General features: G+C 37.7%; 1 pseudogene; it reads right to left on the reverse strand.

Moving 5' to 3' along the window:
• Positions 1 to 18,013: 18,013 nt before the first annotated feature.
• LOC101708831 (trafficking kinesin-binding protein 2 pseudogene) lies at positions 18,014 to 20,734 on the reverse strand (annotated as a pseudogene).
• Between the last annotated feature and the right edge of the window lie 254 nt (positions 20,735 to 20,988).

Consider the following 20,988-nt stretch of genomic DNA (forward strand, 5'->3'; position numbering starts at 1 on the left):
ATCTTCAGAACTAATCAGACAAAATTTGAAAGATGGAGAATGTGCTCAGGTGAGAACTACAAGAAAATGGAGTTGTGTGGTTGTTACGTCACTATAGTAATAGAAAACTAGAAAGATACTTTATTATGAAACTTTCCTTAAAAGACTACCTTTTTCCTCTTTAAATACTTGTATTACACCTCATATAAGGAAGAATTTACTGATATTTTGGCCTTCTAGAAGAAAAATGCATATTCTGATTTACAAGGTCCTCATTGCTGGACATGTTCAAGTCAGACTGGATGAACATCAGTCTGGGATGTTGTTGGCAGAATTCCTACACTGACTTGTACTTTCTCAGCCTAAGTGAAATATATGAGTCTATTATATTATTTATTTCAATGTCATTTTTTCTGGCCTTTGGAATCATATAAGGTTTTCATATGCAAGACTATAGAATTGAGATCTGGCAATAACTTTAAGAGATAATATATACAAGACTCAGCTTTTCAAGTTTGAGGAAAGCAGGACCCAGATAAGTTCTAGTCATTCACCTGCCAGATATTTCTTGATATTTGATATATGCATGACATTGAACTGTTGCTATAAAGAATAGCAATATGAACAACAAGAGAACTTGGAGGCCATAAGCTTATCATGTAGTGTAGAAGACTAACAACCAAAATACAGGATAGGTACAAAACATTTACAGATGAGAATTAAATACATTATTCTTAATGACATACTGGAAAATGTGGAAGTTTGGAAAGTGTTTAGACAGAAAATATTAGCAAACTCAGAGGAAGAAAAGGGTTTGAGAAGTGGCATACAAGAAATTGACTCAGGAAACTGTTCTCATATAAGACAAACTCAAGGTCACAGACCAACGCAGTTCTTGGAAGTGGGATTGGTTCCATTTAAACCAGGAATTCTGGTGTCCAGTTTCTATGTACCTTTCTTGAATGTGATGTCAAAGAGGGAAACATGTTTTAGATGAGCGTATGCTTTCAGGCTCCTGAATTCATTTTCCCACAAAGGGACATAGTCAAAGAAGGGTCAACGTGAGACCTTCTAAAGCTCAGAACCAAGAGAAAGATTTCCTCCTATCCTGGTGTAAGAATTTTTATTTTATCTCCAGGCCACTTTGGTGCCAAATGAGTTTTCAGCAGTAGAGAGTAGCATCATTTGCCCAAGGTTATGCTTCTTAGCTTAGAGTCCACATTTCTGCGTTCCTAGCCCAACACATCCTTCATGAATCCACCCTTCACCTATTATTATCTATTAAGGTCTGTGTTCCACATTGATTGAACTCCAAATTAAGCTTGGGCTTAATTGGGCAGCTATTATAAAGAATACCTTTTAGATTAGCACTAAACAGTACATAGAACATTTCAGAAAGAAATCCAACAATGCTATGCATATTAAAAACTGATTTTAAGAGGGAAAAAGAAAACAAAAATAAATATTAGAAATCACTGTCAGTCCTAAAATAATGTTACTATTTATTGATCAATCTACTTCTACATAGATTTCTTCTAATTCTTGGAAAAATTCTTCAAGGTAAATAATATTAATCCCTATCAATAGATAATGAACTAGAGTTGTCAACAGAAGGTCAGCCTGACAGTCCCTGAGCCCATGGTACAAAACCCAATTAATATGAGTCCAAAGCTCATGAGGTTTTCCCTATATCACTCAATATTCTTTTGGAGGACTGCAGGCTTATTCAGATTGTCCTTTTCTATGTACTAATATTGAGTTTATGATTTTAAAATATGATAAAGATTCCTCAAGGAAAGAGACCCTGTTTTGTGTTTCCCATTACCTACTTCAACTGCAATCAGTATAGTAATGACATATGACAAAACAATCCAATTTTAAAACCATTCATTCATTTAGAAAACATTTATCAGTAGTCAACTATGTGCCAGACATTGTTTGACCCTGAAGTTACAGCAATGAGAAAACATGAAAATAAATCCTTCAAGAAATTTATTTCATAGTGGAAGAAATTACAAATTCATAAGAAGCAAATAAAGGTATGTTTATTTTTGGACCTTAATTTAAAATTATTGAAAATTATCCATGAAATGATTGTGTGTAGGGCTGTGCATTAGTTTCTGTGTAACAATTAACCATGTGTTTTAAAAAATGAATTTATTGGCTCCACAGCTCAGTAGTCCAATGTCATGTAGCTAGTTCTCCACTTGGCCTCACATGGCTGAAATTAATGTGTTGGCTTGGGCTGCTGTGCAACCTGAAGGTTGGGATTCTCCTTCAGGCTCATTCAGATTGTTGTCAGTTCTGTTCTTTGTGATTGTAAGACTGAACTCCCTGTGTTTCTTCTGTTGGATATATATGGGGACCCTTCTTGATACATGTAAATGGGCTCCTAGATGGAATCTGCCATTTCCTGATACATGGCTGTCACTCCGCATGATATGTGCTCATTCACAACCAACAAGAAAAGGTTTCTGCCACTTCCTCATCTCTGACTTCAGTCTTTAGCCTCTAGGTGCAAATTTATAGGTCTGAGGTACTTAGTGGAGGCCCACCCATTCATCTCTGTTTTGATTAAACCCAAAGTTAGCTGATCAATAACTTTAAATACATTTACAAAATCCTCAGTAATTAAAATCAATTTCTGCAGTAATGAAAATTTGTCATTGAAATTATTAAACTTATCTTAATTATCTCTTCAGAAATCTTTGCTGTGTAACATCTCATCATGACAGAAGTGATATCTTCTCATTCACATATATTCAAGGGGAAGAGGTTACAAAAACACAAGTCATTAGGTTTCATTTTATACTTTGGCCTATTACAGGCTGTAAAGGAGCTTGAGGATTAATTTTTTCTGATCCTTTTTAATATTTCTTCTTCATTAATTCCCTCACTTAATATAGCTTCACTAGTTACTATTATATCTGTACTGTGCTAAGGGCTGCACTCAAGTAAGACAGAGTCACTGCCTTCAAAGGCCTAAAAAGCTAAAAATACAATTCAATAAATAAGAGTAGTAATTGGATTACAACTACAGTAAAATAGGTATGTAAACATACAGATTTGCCATAGAGGAATGGATCAGTCACCTAGATATGAAAAAGAACATTGGGCAGATGATGTAACATCTATCATAGTAAGTGGATTAAAACCTTATGAATAAATGTCCTTTATTTTGAGTTTCACAGAAGGAGTTATCACAGGGACAATTCTCACTAGTATTAATCTGTTACTATTAAACAACTATGATGGCTGAGTTTTCCTACTTCTGCTGAGTTTTCCCACTCTGTGGGCTAATTAATTTCTAGTTAAGCCTGTAAAGTGAAATTGATGAATCTGTGGAGATTCATCCATGTCTAACTCCATCCATAAGGGTGTCAGAAAGGTCCCAGTTTCTGCTAACAATAATAGGAACTCCCAGCTTTATTATTTTCTTCCATATGCAGGTTTAAAATTTAAGTTATAACTATTAGGTAATATTACTAGTTAATCTGTAGTAAGATCCCACAGGCCTATAAAAAACAATGAGCACATTTACTTCTTGGCTTACATAAGGGGAAGCACATGGATACCTGGGCTCCAAAGAGATGACCTTATACAGTTCTGTTTGTAGTTACACATGGTCTATATACAGATGAAGGGTCCTTGGTTCCCTTCAGGACAGGAAGGGTAGTGAGAGTCTATCAGCTAAAAGCAAAATGCTGTTGGCTACAAATATGTTTGCTCAATGGTCTGAGAACTTCAGCTCACCATTCTGTTTCCATAGCAAGCAAACAAGCACTTTATCTTGTGCCAGTCACTGCTATGTGCCCTGTTTGGTTTTAGGGACTGGCTATTCACCATCCTTTGATTTTCTTACCAAGCACAAAGATGCCAATAATACTGCTTGTTGCCTCAAAGTAGCAGGTGGCAATGTTGGCTGTAAAACAGTCAGCAAAATGTCAATCTTACTTTTTAATGTTCTGTTCCAGAAAAACACAGACTAAATGAGAGCCCATTTTGCCACCTCCCAAGTTTTCCAACCATTATATTATTGAAAGAAAGAAGAAAGAGAGGGAAGAAGGGAGGCAAGCAGGGAAGGAGGGAGAGAGAAAGAGTAACAGAAGTTCTGTAAAGTTCACAGACCTTAACTTATTTCAAGAATAGACAAATGAATTCTATATAAAAAAGGGGTGCTTAAAACATCAAGGGGAAATGTTTTATTATAAAATGAAATACAGAAGTTGGTTTTGGGCCAAGCATGGTGGTGCATGCCTATAATCTCAGTACTCTGGGGCTGAGAAAAGAGGATTACCTTGAGTTTGAGGCCAGCCTGGGCTACATAGTGAGACCCTGACCAAAAAGGAGAAGGAGGAGGAGGAAGAGGAGGAGGAGGAGGAAGAGGAGGAGGAGGAGGAGGAGGGGAGGAAAGAAACTGATTTTTGTACTAAGATTTTGAGTGGTTGATTACTTCATTGATTAATCCCTTCATGACACTTGCAGGGTTTATATTATCCCAGACTAACATGAAATAGAATGAGAATGTTTATTCTTTGCTTATTCCCTCAGGATCACTTTTTAGGTTTTCTGTGGTTGCATTCCCTAGCTTCCCTGTGCTCTCCTCCTAAGAGTTTACTTCCATACCCTGCTTCATGGAACTGTTCTTAGATGGCTGAAGCTACTCTACTCAGATGTGAGGAGGACTGGGAATGCCTGGGAGACACCACTTCGAGTCAGCTCATAGCTTATAGTATTAGCTTCATGATATAAATTCTGTTCAGTATTCCCCTAAAGGCAAACTGAGGTTGGCATGTAGCTTGATGGCTTCCCTTTCCTTCTCTTAGAACTTTCTTAAAAAATTATGTTCACAATCATGTAAATTTCTTTGAAGAGATCCCTTTGGTTGTGATATGGACAATAGAACCTTGCTAAATTACAAGAAAATGAGACTGGTCATCTAAGATTGAGCAAGTATATCATAGTTTCTTGAGTAAAAATACCTCAGGGAGGTATGCAGTCCAACCTTCACTCACAGCAAGAAATCCTTCTAAAGTATCTGTTACAGATAATCATCCATCCAGTAAGCTTGGAGATTCCATGCTCATACTCTTATCAAACAACTCCTTCTTTTTCACATATTTGCAACTGCTAATCCTTCTTTGTGTTCAGCCTCACATGATTTTTTCCCATTGTGAATAGTTCTGCAATCTAGAATCTCAAAGATTAATACTGATGCTTTTTCACATATTAAAACTGATCCTTTCTCCATGTGTGGTAATTAATTCTAAAGGTCAACCTGACTGGGCCACAGGGTACCCACACATTTGGGTGAACAGTATCCTGAGTGTATCTGTGAGGGTGTTTCCAGATGAAATATACATTTGGATGAATTGATAAACTACATAAATTGCCTTCCATAATGTACATGAGCCTCATTCAATCAAATGATGATCTTAATAGAACAAAAAGGCTGAATCAGAAAGAACTCCTCATAGTCAAACTTTTTGAGCTTAAACACTGATATTTTACCTGCCATCAACCTGGAGCTGACAAAAACCACGGATACAATTGGTTTTAGAGCTCTAAAGAACACTCCCTGAATAATACAACATGACATCCCTCAGGTAGAAATTTCTCTTTGTTGTTTGATTTAAGAATCAGTGATACCCCAAATATAGCTCATCACCTTTTTCTTTTGGAAACTTTGGGTTTGGTTATATTGGTTTGGCTTCAGGGATTATATTTCCACATATCTTTTGATAAATGCAAATGAATAACATAGAAAATTATATATTAATTACAAATAATTCTTATTGTACTATCAGAGCTTTTGAATGAATGAGATGGAAGAAACAATATTTTTATTTGAGAAGTAAAGGTTTTGAGATGGGGATTGATAAAAGAAGTTAAACTCTGATGGAGTCTCATAATTGAGGCTTCTGGAATTTCTGGGGTGGCATTAAGTGATACAGATGAGAAAAGTTATAAGAATGCAGATGAAAGAATCCTGGTCATCAAATACCTCTCAGGCTCTCCCAGCATAAAAAGAAAATTTTCTTGGTATTTTAATAGATTACTAGTTTATATATATATTTTAAAAGAAATTAATAAACAACATTTGTGTATCCATGTTTTAGACATGAACTATTTTTGTTGTTAATTTTTATGTGGTTAATCTGTTATGAGTAGACTCAATAGAGCTTTACTTCTTGACTATCAAACAATTGCTAAGACATACATTGATATCTGACTTGGTTGATAACTTTAGGATACAATCCTTTGAGACTATAAGTCAAAGAAATAACATCTCATGGATTACAATCACAATTATCCGTGTAGTATAGGGCTTTAAAATACCAAGGTAGGTAGAGTTACCATATGACTAAAATATGCAAAGAGTTTTCACATGTTAGCAAGGATACTTATTCCTTGGAAAAATTAATATTTTCTTTATAATATTACTTTTATCTACTTTTAATGCTAATTTTTCTTTGTGTATTACTCAACAATGAATGAGTTAATAAAAAGGATTTAGAAAAGGATAACAGACTCAGGGCTATTTGAAGATTTAGACATCTTATTTGGATTAATTTACTTTAATTATACTACTCTACATTTGATAGCACTTGGCTGCATACAGACAGTATTTCTTTTTAAATTCTTAAGTTCTTTTATTATTACATTTTAGGTATACAATATGTTTAGATTTCTCATTAGGTGCTTGTACCAGTACATGATGTTCTTGGTTCTTAATTTTTACCCCATTACCTGTGTGCCCTTCACCCCCTCCACCCTTCCCTATTTACATAGGCTTCATTTCCATTTTTTTTCTTTTCTCATAATTTTTCCTTTCCCTCCTTTCCTTTCCCCTTCCCATCTCATCTCTTCGGACTTTTCTTCCTATTTCAAATTACCAATTATTCATTTTAATCATTTTAACTCTTATTTACACTCTCAGTTTCTCATACTAGAGAAACTATTCAGAATTTACACGTGTGTCCTATTTATTTTACTTGAGTATGGCCTCAATATGTATCCATTTAGCTATGAATGACCCTCGTTTCTTGTTCTTTATGGCTGAGGAGTGCCCCATTTTATAAAAAAAAAAATCTTCTTTATCCAGTTTCCAGTTGATGGGCACTTGGGCTGTTTCCAAGCTTTAGCTGTTATAAGCTGTGCCGCTATAAACATGGGTGCACATATATCACTATGGTATGATTCTTTTAATTCTTTTGGAATGATACCCAGCAGGGGAATAGCTGGGTCAAATGGGACCTCTGGTCTTAGTATTTGAGGTTTCTCCATACTGATTTCCACAGTGGTTGCACCAGCCTGCACTCCCACCAGCAAGGGAGAAGGGTTCCTTTCTCCCCACACCCCTGCCAGCATTTGTTATTGGTTGATTTCTTGATAGCAGCCATTCTTACTGGGGTGAGGTGAAATCTTAGTGTTGTTTTCATCTGCATCTCTCCAATGACCAGTGACGTTGAACATTTTTTCATATATTTATTTGCTGCTTTTACTTGTTGTACTGAGAAATGTCTGTTCATTTCAGATGCCCATTTTTGAATTGGGTCTTTGAATTTGGGGGGGGTCTCATTTTTTTCAGTTCTTTATATATTCTAGATAGTAGTCTTCTGTCTTAGGTACAGCTGCCAAAATTTTTCCCCACATTGTAGGTTGTCTTTTAGCTCTGTTGATGGTTTCTTTTGCCGTGCAGAAGCTTTTTAATAAGATGAGATCCCAGTTATTGATTCTTTGTGCTAGTTCCTATGCTACTGAGGTTTTGTTCATAAAGTCTTTTCCTATGCTAATGTCTTCAAGAGTTCTGCCTAATTTATCTTCCAGCAAGTTTAGTGTTTCTTTCTTAATATTTAGATCTTTAATCCACTTCAATCTTAGTTTAGTGCATGGCGATAGGTATGGGCCTAGTTTTAAACTTTGGCAGGTAGAAATCCAGTTTTTCCAACACCATTTATTAAATAGGCCATCTTTCCTCCAATGAGGGTGGTTGGCTCCTTTGTCAAAGATGAGGTGGCTGAGTATGTCTGGAGTTGTTTCTGCATCGTCTAATCTATTCCACTGATCCTTGGGTCTGTTCTTTTGCCAGTACCATGCTGTTTTCATCACAGTAGCTTTGTAGTATAGCTTCAAGTTGGGGATTGTGAAACCCCCAGCCATGTCTCTGTTGCCTAGAATTGCTTTTGCTACTCTAGGTCTCTTCTGGTTCCAAATGAATTTTTGGATTGTTTTCTCTAGTTCTGTGAAGTATATTGTTGGAATTTCAATTGGGATTGCATTGAATCTATATAGTAGTTTTGGAAGTATGGCCATTTTCACTATTGTTTCTTCCTACCCAGGAACAAGGGATGTCTTTCCATTTTCTTATATCCTCCTAGATCTCTTTTTTCAGAGTGCTGTAGTTTTCAGCATAGAGGTCTTTTGCTTGCTTTGTTAGATTGATTCCTAGATGTTTCATTTTTCTCTACAATTGTACAAGGAATTATTTCCTGAATTTCTCTCAGTGAGTCTGTTATTTGTGTACAAGAAGGCTATTGGTTTTTGAGTGTTGACCTTGTATCCAGCTACTCGACTGAATTTGTCAATTAAGTCTAGAAGTCTTTTGGCCAAGTTTTTTGGGTCTTCTATGTAAAGTATCATATTGTTAGCAAATAATGACAGTTTCACTTTTTCCTTTCCTATCTTTATTCCTTTTATTTCTTTCTCTTTTCTAATTACTGTGGCTAATGTTTCCAGATCTATATGGAACAGGAGTGGTGATAGTGGGCATCCTTATATTGTTCCTGATTTTAGCATGAAAGCTTTCAGTTTTTGACCATTTAGTATGTTGGCTATTGGTTTTTCATAGATAGCCTTAATCAGATTGAGATAAAGACCTTCTATTCCAATTTTTTTTAGGGTTTTTATAATGAATGGGTGATGGATTTTGTCAAATGCCTTTTCTGCATCTAATGAGATGATCATATGGTTTTTGTCCTTTACTCTGTTAATATAGTGTATTACATTTATTGATTTATGTATGTTGAACCATCCTTGTATCCCTGGGATAAATCTGACTTGGTCAGGGTGAATGATCTTCTTGATGACCCTCTGTATTTTGTTTGCTGGTATCTTGTTGAGGACTTTTGCATCCATGTTCATTAGGGAGATTGGCCTCTTTTTTGTTTGGGTCTTTCCCTAGTTTTGGAATCAATGTAACACTTGCTTCCAGGAATGAATTTGGAAGCCTTGCTTCCCTTTCAATTTCCTTGATGAGTTTAAAGAGTAATGGAGATTGTTCTTCTTTAAATGTCATGTAGAATTCAGCAGTGAAGCCATCAGGCCCTGGGCTTTTTTTGTTGGTGGTAAATTTTTTATTACATTTTCAATTTCACTCATTGTTATTGGGATGTTTAGAATTTCTATATCTTCTTCATTTAACTTTGGCAATTTGTATGTATCTAGGAATCTGTCCGTTTCTTCTGTTTTCCATTTTATTAGAGTACAGGTTCTCAAAGTAGGTATTGATGATCTTCTGGATTTCTGTTGGACCTGTCGTGTCTTCACTTTTTTTCATTCTTAATTGCATGGATTTGAGCCTTTTCTTTCCTTTTTTTGATAAGGTTAGCTAAAGGTTTATTGATTTTATTTATTCTTTCAAAAAACCAACTCTTTGATTCATTGATTTTTGAATCATTCTCTTACTCTCCACTGCATTGATTTCTACTCTAATCTTTATAATTTCCTCTCTTGTATGAGCTTTGTATATCTTATGCTCTTCTTGTTCTAGGAGCTTGAGGTTCTGCATTAGGTTATTTAACTGAGTTCTCTCTGTTTTCTTAATATAGGCATTCACTGCTATGAATTTCCCTTGTAGAACGGCTTTCATTGTGTCCCATAGATTCCTGTATGTTGTCTTGGCATTATCATTTACTTGGAGAAACTGTATAATTTGTTTTTTTATTTTCCTCTGTGACCCATTTGTTGTTCAAGAGGGTGTTATTCAGTTTCCGTGTGTTTGTGGGGGGTTTTCAGTTTCCTATGTTATTGATCTCCAGTTTTATTGCACCATGGTCTGACAATATACAGGGGAGTAACTTCAATTCTTGTACATTTACTTAGACATGTCCTATGAGCTAGCATGTGGTCCATTTTGAAGAATGACCCATGTGCAGCCGAAAAGAATGTGTATTCTGATTTTGTGGGGTGGAACACTCTGTAAACATCTATTAAGTCCATTTGTTCAATAGCTTGGTTCAGTTCTAGAATTTTTTGTTAATTTTTTGTCTAGATGATCTATCTGTGATAGTGGGGTATTGAAGTTCCCCACTACAGTTGTATTAGTGCTTAATTGGTTTTTCATGTCCATTAATATTTGTTTTGTATATTTGAGGCATTCATATTTGGTGCATATATATTTATGATTGTCATCCCTTCCTCTTGGATTGTTCTCATCACAAGGATATAGTGACCATCTTTGTCTCTCTTAATTAGTTTTGGTTTGAAATCTAGTTTGTCTGCAAATAAGATTGCTACCCCTGCTTTTTGGGGGGGTTCCTGTGGCATGGAGAACTGTTTTCTATCCTTTTACTTCCAGTCTATGAATTTCTTTTTGAGTTAGGTGTGTTTCTTGTATACAGCATATTGCTGGATTTTGCTTCTTAATCCATTCTGACAGTCTATTTCTTTTGTTTGGTGAATTGAGGCCCTTAACATTGATGGTTGTAATTGATAGATATTGATTCATCATTGTCATGATGTTTTACTTTTGTTGGCTCTTTTATTTATTTTTCCCCCTTTCCCTTTATTGTCTTCCCTTGCCTCATTGCTTCCCTCTGTTGGGCCTCATGGAGTTGTGACCTTCATTGTCTTTTTCTGGGATATTGTTTAAATTTGCTTGTAGTGCAGGTTTGGTGTTCATGAAATTTCTCAGGTGTTCTTTGTCATGGAAGTATCTAATTTCCCCATCAATTTTGAAAAAAAATTTTGCAGGATACAACAGTCTAGGTTGGAAGTTATTTTTTTTTTAAGACTTGAAATACTTCACTCCAGGTTCTCCTTTACTTGAGGGTTTGTGTTGAGAAGTAAACTGTTTTTCTAATGGGCTTTCCTTTGCTGGTGATTTGTTTCTTTTCTCTAACTGCTTGTAGGATTTTTTTTCCTGTTGGTTTTCTGGGAACTTGACTATTATATGTCTAGTTGTAGATTTTTTTTGATCATGGCTTGTTGGAGTTCTATATGCCTCACTTATCTGTGTGTCCAATTCTCTACCTCTGTCCGGGAAGTTTTCCACTATTACTTTTGTGAATAGTTTTTTTATGTCAATTGTACTTTCTCCTTTTTTTTGTGGACTCCTATCAGTCTTATGTTATTCTTCTTTGCATCATCTAGCAGCTGCTGGATTGATTTGTCATGGTCCCTTACTATTTTTAAGAGATCTCTGTTTTCATGGTCCTTAACCACAATCCTCTCTTCTATACCTGATATTCCATTTTCAGATTCCCTTAATCTTCTCTACATGCTTTCAATGGAGTTTTTAATCTCCTGTTTGAATCTGTTTCATGGTTTCCATTTATTTCTTATGCTGGGCATTCATGGCTTCCAGCATGTTTCTGAGCTCATCTATTTTTGTATCTGTTTCTGTTCTAGATCCTCTAATCATGTCTTTCACTCTGCTCACCATCTCTGTAGTTATCTGGGAGATTATTTCTGCTTTGAAATTTTCTAGAGCCTCTTTCATCTGTTTTTTTACTTCCCGATCATTTCAGGGTGTCCAGGTAGTTGATTATTGAACTTTTACACCTCGTTTCCCCCAGTGTTTACCCTTGGTGGGGTAGAAGTCTGAGTTTGTGCCTTGCTTAAATGTCTTCTCATTTTCATCTTTGGTACTGTCCTTGGTTTAATTCCTGGGTTGATACTTTGAAATTGCTTATTGTAAGTAACTTTGTTGCTTGTAACTAGAACCCTTATGGAATGATTGCTTCTCAGATGTGTCTTCCAGATATAGCTGGTCCTTAGGTTTTGAGTCTCTAATGACTCTGAGGCTCATTTTCATTATACCAGGAAGGACCACTGACTAGATCAATAACACCTTACCCCACGTGATACAATCGGCAACACCATAGCATCAAATACATCTTAGAAAATGATATTTTGTGGTAGTTATTATTCTATCACCTTTAACTGTGTGAATTAAATCAAAATCGAGAACCAACCCAACATATGTTTATAGTGAATAAACTCTTCAATATAGCAACTTTACCCTTTGGGATGGGGAGTTAAAAGAAGCTGGGGAGGAAAGGATAGATAGGTAGAAGGATAAGAGAAGGTTAACATTGAGGCCAGAGGACAAGGGTGAGAGAAAGAAAAAGAGAAGAAAAGAAAAAGAAGATACTCAAATTAGGGCCAGAACAGGAACAAAAATGGAGATGAAGAGCAATGTGGGACAGCAAGACAGTGATTGTGAGAGTGAGCAAACAGAAAGAGAAAAAAAGAAGAAGAAAAAGAGAAGAGAAAAACAAAAATTTGCAGAGTAGGAAAAAAAATTAAAAATTAGAGAAAAAACCCAAACCCATAATACTAATTTTGGAAATAAAAACTAAAAATGAAAATGAAGTGCCTCCTTCAGGGTATGTCTCTCCTGTCACAATAGACAATGTGGGCAGCAGTGTGCAGATATAAGTCAACGAGTCTCAGAAAGCCACTCGCAGACCTGTGAGATTCAGGCAGATTTCTGGCTGCATGTCCCAAGTTAAGCTCCCTGTCCTCCTGTAGGGTTGAACTCTGCAAGGCTCTACTGCAGGTTCCAGCTTCCCTTCCCTTAAAGATAGTCCAGGTTCCAATGGGAGGTGATGATCCCTCCAACTTACCCTGTATGGTGGTTTGGTGATCTGGTGTCCCCTCTGTCTTTGTAGTGTGGAGGCAGGTGGCGGTATAGCCAAGATGCCAGAGGAGCAGGGGTAGGTTGGGGGGTGGGGTCTTGCAGATGAACGTGAGGCTCACTGGATCACTGCTGTGGGTGCGAGCTGGATGGGACAGGTGCCCTGTGACCCGGAACCTCTCTCTAGCGTCTGCCAATGTGCCTTACAAACAGTATTTCTAACTTTACCAACTTTATTTATACACAAATTCTCTCAAGAAAATTATATTATTTCAAACTTAGGAATCAACATTATTTTTAACAATTGCCTATCATACCAAATTATTATTTCACTATTCTAAACTTCATCACATTCTAAAAGGGAGAACATTCTTCTAAATCTCAAAAGAACTGAGTTTAAGTGTAGAAAGTAAACTAAGGGAGGATGACCTTGAGGAAATTGTAACATCTCATTAGGCCTGTTGCTTTTTCTTCAAGTCAAAAGAAGTTTTAGAGAAAATGATATCTGAAACCACTCTCAACCAAAATATTTTACTATTAAAATGGGTTCTTTCAATATTAGTTATGTGTAGCTTTGGTTTTTGCAGTACTTTTTAAAAAACTTACATGAATAGAAAAGTACATGAAATTTCAATTACTTATAGAAATGCCTAGAAAGAAATTAAGACATCTCTAACATTAACTTTACAATTCTAGCTTATAAAGTTACAGGATATGTCAGAAGATATAGGGTAATGGTAGGGAAGGTATCTTCTCTTCATCATGTAACTCTCTACTTCTAAATTTTACTTGGTTTGGTGACAGGATATCATGAAATCTTAGAAGGAAGGAGTTTCTCTTCATTCTGGATTCCCAGTGGTATTGGGATTACATTCTAATTTGTATGAAATTAACTTTTTGTTGAATTGTGAATTAAACTGTGTGACTTCAACTGATGGAGAAGATGACAGCCAGGCCACCAGCACACCCACACAATATACAGAATTTGCTAAGCATTTGAAGTAAAAGCACCAAAAAACCTTAGAAAATTTTTCTGGAAAGCACATCATGGTCTCTTCTCTTAGAGACATCAGGAATTTTTGAGACTGTATAGTAAGTCTTTCTTTTGAGGTATACACATGTAAGGATAGAAAAAGCCAGGATAAACAGAGAAAAAGATATTAAGACTTGGATTCCCCTCACTGAGTCAGCCTCCTTTATTCTGTTGTTGTTGTTGTTGTTGTTGTTTCTAACATTCTGAGAATAAATATCTCTAGTTGAGGGATGCAAATTTGATCCATAATATGCACCTTTTTAAGAGATAGGATAATTCTGATTTTACACAAATTTCCTCCTCTGTATCTGATTTTCAGTGGTGTAAAATGAAACATGTAACTCTGATAACATGTTTGTGTGGGGGGCATTTCATTAAATAAAATCAAAACTTTGAGAACAGGAGACTAATGAATCAATGAAGCAATAATTCAAATATAATGCTATAGACAAACAAAATAACAGCAAAACTTGAGCAAGATAAAGTATTCTTTGAACTGTCATTTGACCTTGATACACTGTGTTTATGTATTCCTGACTGTGGCCTCTTTATACTTTCACCCAAATTCCTCATCAATGTAGGAAACGTGTCCAGTTTTGTTTAAGGAAAGACTTAATAGTTTATCCAGATACATGATATACTGTTGGGAGAAAAAAATTCCCCAGTTTTATGTTTTAGAGATAACAGAATGATTTTTTTTTCAAAGCAGCACCTGAGTTTTACTTCAGTTGATAATAATTTAATGTGCCTGAGAATGATTGTGCAAGCACATATCATCATCATTAAAAATATGCATAATGCACTTTGGAAAATGTTGCAACCAATTTTCCTTACAAAATCATTAAATCTATAAATATATGACATAATCCAATTGCTACAGATTGCACTTCTGGTTTAACCCTTCCAGCCTCTAAGGAAATCTGAAAGACAATTATGTTTGCATTCCTTGGCCACTGTATTACCTAGAAGAAATATTATAAAAACAAAGTTCTGAGTGTACAAGATTTCTAGGATATTGTTTATGGTAATGATCTTTTTTGACTCAGGTATCTGCCTTTCTCTTGCACTCCAGCTACTTGTGATAAGAGGTACATGTCAAGCCAGCATGAGAAAACCAGTCATATAATTGTTTTCTTAAAAACTTACGTAATGTATGGTATATGTGTTACCACACTTGGATGTTCAGTTCCCAAACAGTTGAAACAATGTCACACACTAAAATTAGAAGCTAAACATTATGAACTCCCAAGGTACATTTAAAGACAAATATGTACGTTCTTTTTAGATGGCATTCTATTAAAGAATAACAAATAAGAGTTTTCTTTATGTCATTTAATGCCTTGTGATCAGATGGAGGTGTTTGACTGAAAGACTATCCATACTAAGATGGACATGTAAGTGTTACAAAGAAGATTTCATCATGATTGTCATGCTAAAATGCTACCTGTGGCTCTTGATTTTAAATTTTTCTTTATAATGTGTAACTGCTGTCTGTTAACATTCTACAGGGATTCAACTACTAAAACAACCATGGTTGATAAAATATATTTCAAAACTGCTTAATGTCCAGATGAAATTATAATAGTTAAGCTCACTGCTTCTACTGAAATACTTATGTCACTGATCTCTTCTGGGTGTTCAACAACTAAAGTTTGGAGACCAAAACTAGAAACGTAACTGGGCTATGAGGACAGCCAATATTTTGGCCCTGGCCTCTCAAGGTCAACAAAGATCCAGGACACAAAGGAACCCTTCCTATAGGATCCTACATCTTTGGTAAGTCACTCAACCTCCTGAGCAGGGAGATTTCTGGGCACCAGAGAACAAATGTACTGTGTGCCAAAGGAAGGTCACAAAGAGGGAAAAGTCTCCCACAATTTTACTGAAAGCAACATGGTCAAGCAAGGCCGTGACCTATCCTGATGGCTGACACTGACAGAGAAGCTGAAAGGCTCTATGCATGGTTCCAAAGTAATGCCTGAGGAGACTTAACTGACCTTGATAGATAGTAAGAGGTTCATACTGATTGACACAGGTCTCACTTTAACTTGATCTTAAACACTCAGCAGAAAAGAATAACCAGAAGAGGTATAAAATAATGCCATAGTAATAAAGCTAGATATAAAAAGGTGCTCCAGTCACTGATCCATTCTGAAAGTTTCTAGCTACACCAGTAGCTGACCACAGTTATGGATCATTAGGAAAAAACTATGGTAGACTCTATTATAAGAGCCAGCAGGTTACAATCACTATTTCAATTTCTAAGCATGACTTTCTCCCCAACCTGCCCTCTCATTCTAGTGTGCTTATGCTTAGATTATACATGCTCTAATTTCTTAAAAGTTTTGTTTATTCTTGCCTAGAGGCTGCCAAACTCCAAGCAGTCATACAACTGGAACCAATGACAAATGTGCTAGACTTCTTTTACTGGGATCAACCAGATTGACTTGTAAACAGCTTATAACTGCTAAACTATAGAATAGGACTTCTATGTTGGCATTCTGAAGTCCCCTGGACCTTCTCCTTATCCTCTTTGTGGGAGGCTATTACTAGTTCCTCCCAGTGGAAACCCTTGATAACTATATTCATAGAAATACTGCTGACCTTATAATTTGGTCCATGTATTAACTGTTTCTTTGGCTTTGTCTCCTCCAGACTCAAAGCTATATGGCTACCAAGATGACAATGACTGACACCTATTGAGGGCCTTTAGATAGACCCTCTGTAGAATAACTCTAACTGCTGATGACAACTATGACCCTCTTCAGCTGGAAGTAGCCCGAATGTTCTTCACCCTTTGCCCCCTCACAGCAGTTAGGGGTACTTCTTCAGAGGGGTGAATATTGCAGATAGGTAAATTAATTAGCTATCTTGTAGGCAGTTAGACAGGTCCACCCCTCAAGGAGCCAACATGGAAGACACCTAGGTGGGGTGCCAAGGTCTTAACCCAGCCTCTCCAGGAAATATCCCTGACCCCCATTCTTAATGAAAATCCTTGTAAGTTTGCTACATGACTTGCTTCTCCATTTGACCCCCATTTAGTCAATATTACCTGAATGACTGTACTTGTAATCTTATTGGTTGGTCATGGTTTTGTCCCACCTCATGCCCACTTTGTAAATTTCCATTGGGTCTTATAGTTTTGTCCACTTTGTACCTGCCTCACCACATGGCTTTGCTGTATAAAACATCTTTGAAAAGTGGAGTGAGTGGGCAACCCACTTTCTGGTCCCTCTTCTGTCTTTCTTAGGCAGAAGCTTTCTTTCTTCCAATAAATTTTTCATACTCTTAAAAAAAAACAAAGTTCCTTGATTCTCAATGACTCATATTTTCCTTTTTAAAGTAAATCTCTCCTAACCCTTATCCATGTTTTTTTGATGCTGTATAAAAATACAAATTTAATCACCACCTGCTGCACAAGCACAAGGACCCGAGTTCAATCCCCCATACCAAAAAAATATATAAATTTAAAACATGAACTTTTGGTAATCATAAATATAAAGGAGATGATATTAGATGGTATTTGGACCCCCAGTAGCTCAAAGATCTGAGAATAGAAAGGAGAAGTCTGTACTTGGATCTAATGAAATACATAAAATCCCTCATCTTGCTAGTGCTGTGCATACACACAAGCTGGATTCATGGTTTAATCTGACATCAGCAGGGGGCACAGGTCTCACCACTGCCTGCCACTTTGACAGACCCAGTCTGCTTTACCTGCCTGTAGAGCAGCTTCTGCTAGCAGTAGCCCAGCTGCTCAGTCCTCCTCCTGTCCTAGGCAAGCCTCCTGCTCAACTCACCAGAAGGGATGATATTTCTGGTGGGTTTCAATATTTTAGAATTTATTCTCTACTCAGTTTTTATTTTCAAGACAAGAAAGCTCAACTGAAGGAGGGTATTAAACATTTTGATTTCCTGTCTGCAGACACTCCCAGACCATCCATTTACATTTTCACTTTACCAGACTTCATCCTTGAGGACCTCATCCCAAATTTGCTCCCAATCCTCTACATCCCTCTCTCCACATCCACAACCTTCTGCAACACTCCCTTTCTCTCTAGTCAGACCACACTGCACAAGTCAGTGCACATTTGTCCTCCCTGTGCCACCCTGTACAACAGGTTGGTTAACACTGAGCCTCAGTCCTCCTTCAGGATGTCCACTCTCTGGGTGGTTGTGCAAACCAAGACAGCAAAGCTCCTCATCATGACTGGAAGACTCTGATTTCTCCTCAGCCCACCCAATAAATTGCTACCTGAATTTAAATACACAGCAGAGTTTTCTTTCTGAAAACCAATGTCTGTCTATTGGCTTTTCTCATCCTCCTACATTTCAAGGATCTTGACCACTCTGGGTGTGCCTAGCCTCTTCAGCCTGTCCACCAGGCTCATCCTCAGCTGCCCCATATCAGGAGCATTCCAGGAAGGTAAAAAACCATACATTTCCTGGAGGTATGTCTCAGCTGGTTGAAAAGCCAAAAAAAGTTTTAGAGATGCACTTGGGGCTCAAAGGACACAGGAGAGGCCAATGGTGAGTGAGATGGGGAATTTGGCAGTGGGTGTGGGGAGTGGTAGGGGGAGCTTCTAGAAAACTGGGTTGTGGTACACTTTAGCAGAGATTCCCTGTTCTTGTAGGAGTTTGGTCAAGCTCACAGTGCTACTGAAGGTTACTGTAGAGTCTCCTCAGTTGGTGATGGACTCACCAATGCTGAACTGGTAGGACAAGGCTGGGGAGTTCATAGCTGTGCTTGATGAGCTGCTCCCACTGCTTCCATAGGACAATGAAGGGAACACAGAGTTTGGGGTAACCTGAATGACATCAGAGGGATGTAATATCCTGTAGGTGGTAAAGGTGCACATTGAGTTTGTGCATGACAGGCACTTCCCTGGGTTTGAGGTTGCAGCTGTAACAGGTCCATCTGCTGAACTGATATGTGGCAGGAAGATCCTGACTACTGGCTTGTATACCTCAGGTTTCTGCTCTACCTGAAGAGGATGCTGAACCTGAAAATTGATTCCTTCCTCCATCCTCCTCTAAATATGAGATGTGATAGATGGTAGTATCCTTGGACAACTGGAGAAAGCCTTTAGTAATGACACCTGGTTGTGTGTCAAGAATGGTCCCCAAATTTGGTTGAGCAAGCTGCTGCCAGTGGTGTAGAGTTTGTGATTCTAAATGTGGAAGCCTTCAAGGGGCTTGACAATTTGTAATTTTTCTGGCATAAATCCTCCAATGCAACTGGGACTGCTGATCTCCAACTGGTTGGTGCACAGGGAGGCAAGGCTTTCCATGGGGGTGTCAGAGCCACTAACCCCTTCTTTCTGGTCAACCAGAACCTGGATCTTCAGTTCCCACTCTTCAGCAGAGAACTGCTTCTCACTGAAGTAGTTCTGCCAATGCAGGCTAAGATGATGCAGTGCTACAGCCAAATCACTTTCTCCAGAGGGCTCTGGTTGGCTCATGGGCTGAGAGTCATCTGGAACCTCCTTTGAGTTGCTCCCCTGGTACATCAGTGGTCTGTCCTCTGTCTGTTATACAACAGATTCACAAGGTTTTGTTGTCATGATAACACTTGAATGGTTGGACCCTGGGATGTGTAGCAGAGCTGGAAGAGGAACAGAACAGTCCTGTGTGTCACTGGCAACCTTGACAGTATCAAATACCTGTTTCTGTCAGGCTTTTTGTTTAAAGAAAGAAGATTCCTCAACCAAAATCAACTTTTTATGCATGGTTCCCTCAATCTCAGGTGCCAAAGATTCCCCAGTAAAAGGTCCACAGGACTGGGAGAAGAAGAGATGAGCAGCAGAGCCAGATCTACTATGAAGTTCCTTTATTTCTTCTTGCAATACATGAAACATTCACAGACACTTTATGTTCTTGTCTTGTAATTCATGCAGTTCCATCATCAGCTGATGCTGAACATCTTTGAAAGCTTGCAGGTGAAGTCTTAGCTCTTCCTCCCCAATTACATGTTCTTTAAATTTGTGCCCAAGACCTACAATCTGAGATAACAGAGAGGAGATCTCTTCTTAGTATGGAACCAGTTCATCACTATTCCATGACAATTCTTCACTCATTCTGGACATCTGAGTATTTGTTTCATGGAGTTCTTTAACACAGTCATTGACAAGCTGTTGTTCTTTATCTTCATAGGTAAAAGTTTCTGTCTTGATATGACAAGCTTTGGACCAAAGGGCCATTTTCTCTTCTTCCATTTCCTTGAGCCTTTCTTGCAGCATAACCAACTGCAGTAAACCCTGAGATAAGCTAAAGGACTCATTGAACCAAAGAGATGTAGAACAGCTGAAATCAGTTTCACTCTCTTCAGAAGCAATGGAGATGATTCAAAGTAACTCATCTGTCTTGGACAGCTCATGCTGCAGCCAATTAACTTCATTAAAGGCTTGCCCCAGCTGCTCCTCCAGGGCTTCATTCTGCTAAGATAAGACATGATTTCACTTTAAGAGTGCTTGTCCAATTCAAACAGCTAGCTCCAGGTCATGATACCTCTCTGTAACCATATCGATGTCATTGTATGTTTTGGTCAGGTGCCCCACCCTGACTGTGCCTAGAATCATGTATCAGAAAGTCTCTTTGGCAATGAGTTGGGAGAGGGTATCAGATGCATGCTGTGGCTGGAGCATTGACTGCTTCCAGGCCTGGTTCTCATACAGGAGGAGTGAGTCCACCCTCAGCTTGTACTGCATCAGCTATTCCTTCAGCAGGTTCACCAGCTTGACTTCAGGGAAGTCCCCATTGGAACTTACATCAGTGATGTTCTCCAAGTCTCTGTTATTGCTGTTTATGGGGTTTTCTTCACCTCCTGGTGTTGTAAAAATGGCATTCTGGGACTAATTCATGCAGAATTCTTTCTTGTTTTGGTTGAGAAGGATTGCTTTGGTATGAATCAGAGCAAAGGGAATCCATCAAGCCATTTGATAAAGAAATGGAGGTGGTCAAATGGACATTTTTCTTTTAGACAGACTTTCTCTGATGACCAGAATGACATCTGTACCAATAAGTACTCTCATGTGATTATCATTCCTTGGACAGTCATGACCCAACAGCCTGGCCTCCTCAGGCTGATGAGCTGAGGGGTGCAGCCAGAGACATG

Source organism: Heterocephalus glaber, unplaced genomic scaffold, assembly GCF_053883595.1.
Source record: "Heterocephalus glaber isolate CG9 unplaced genomic scaffold, H.glaber_assembly_v1.0 deba00000122, whole genome shotgun sequence".
In the NCBI taxonomy this organism is placed as follows: domain Eukaryota; kingdom Metazoa; phylum Chordata; class Mammalia; order Rodentia; family Bathyergidae; genus Heterocephalus; species Heterocephalus glaber.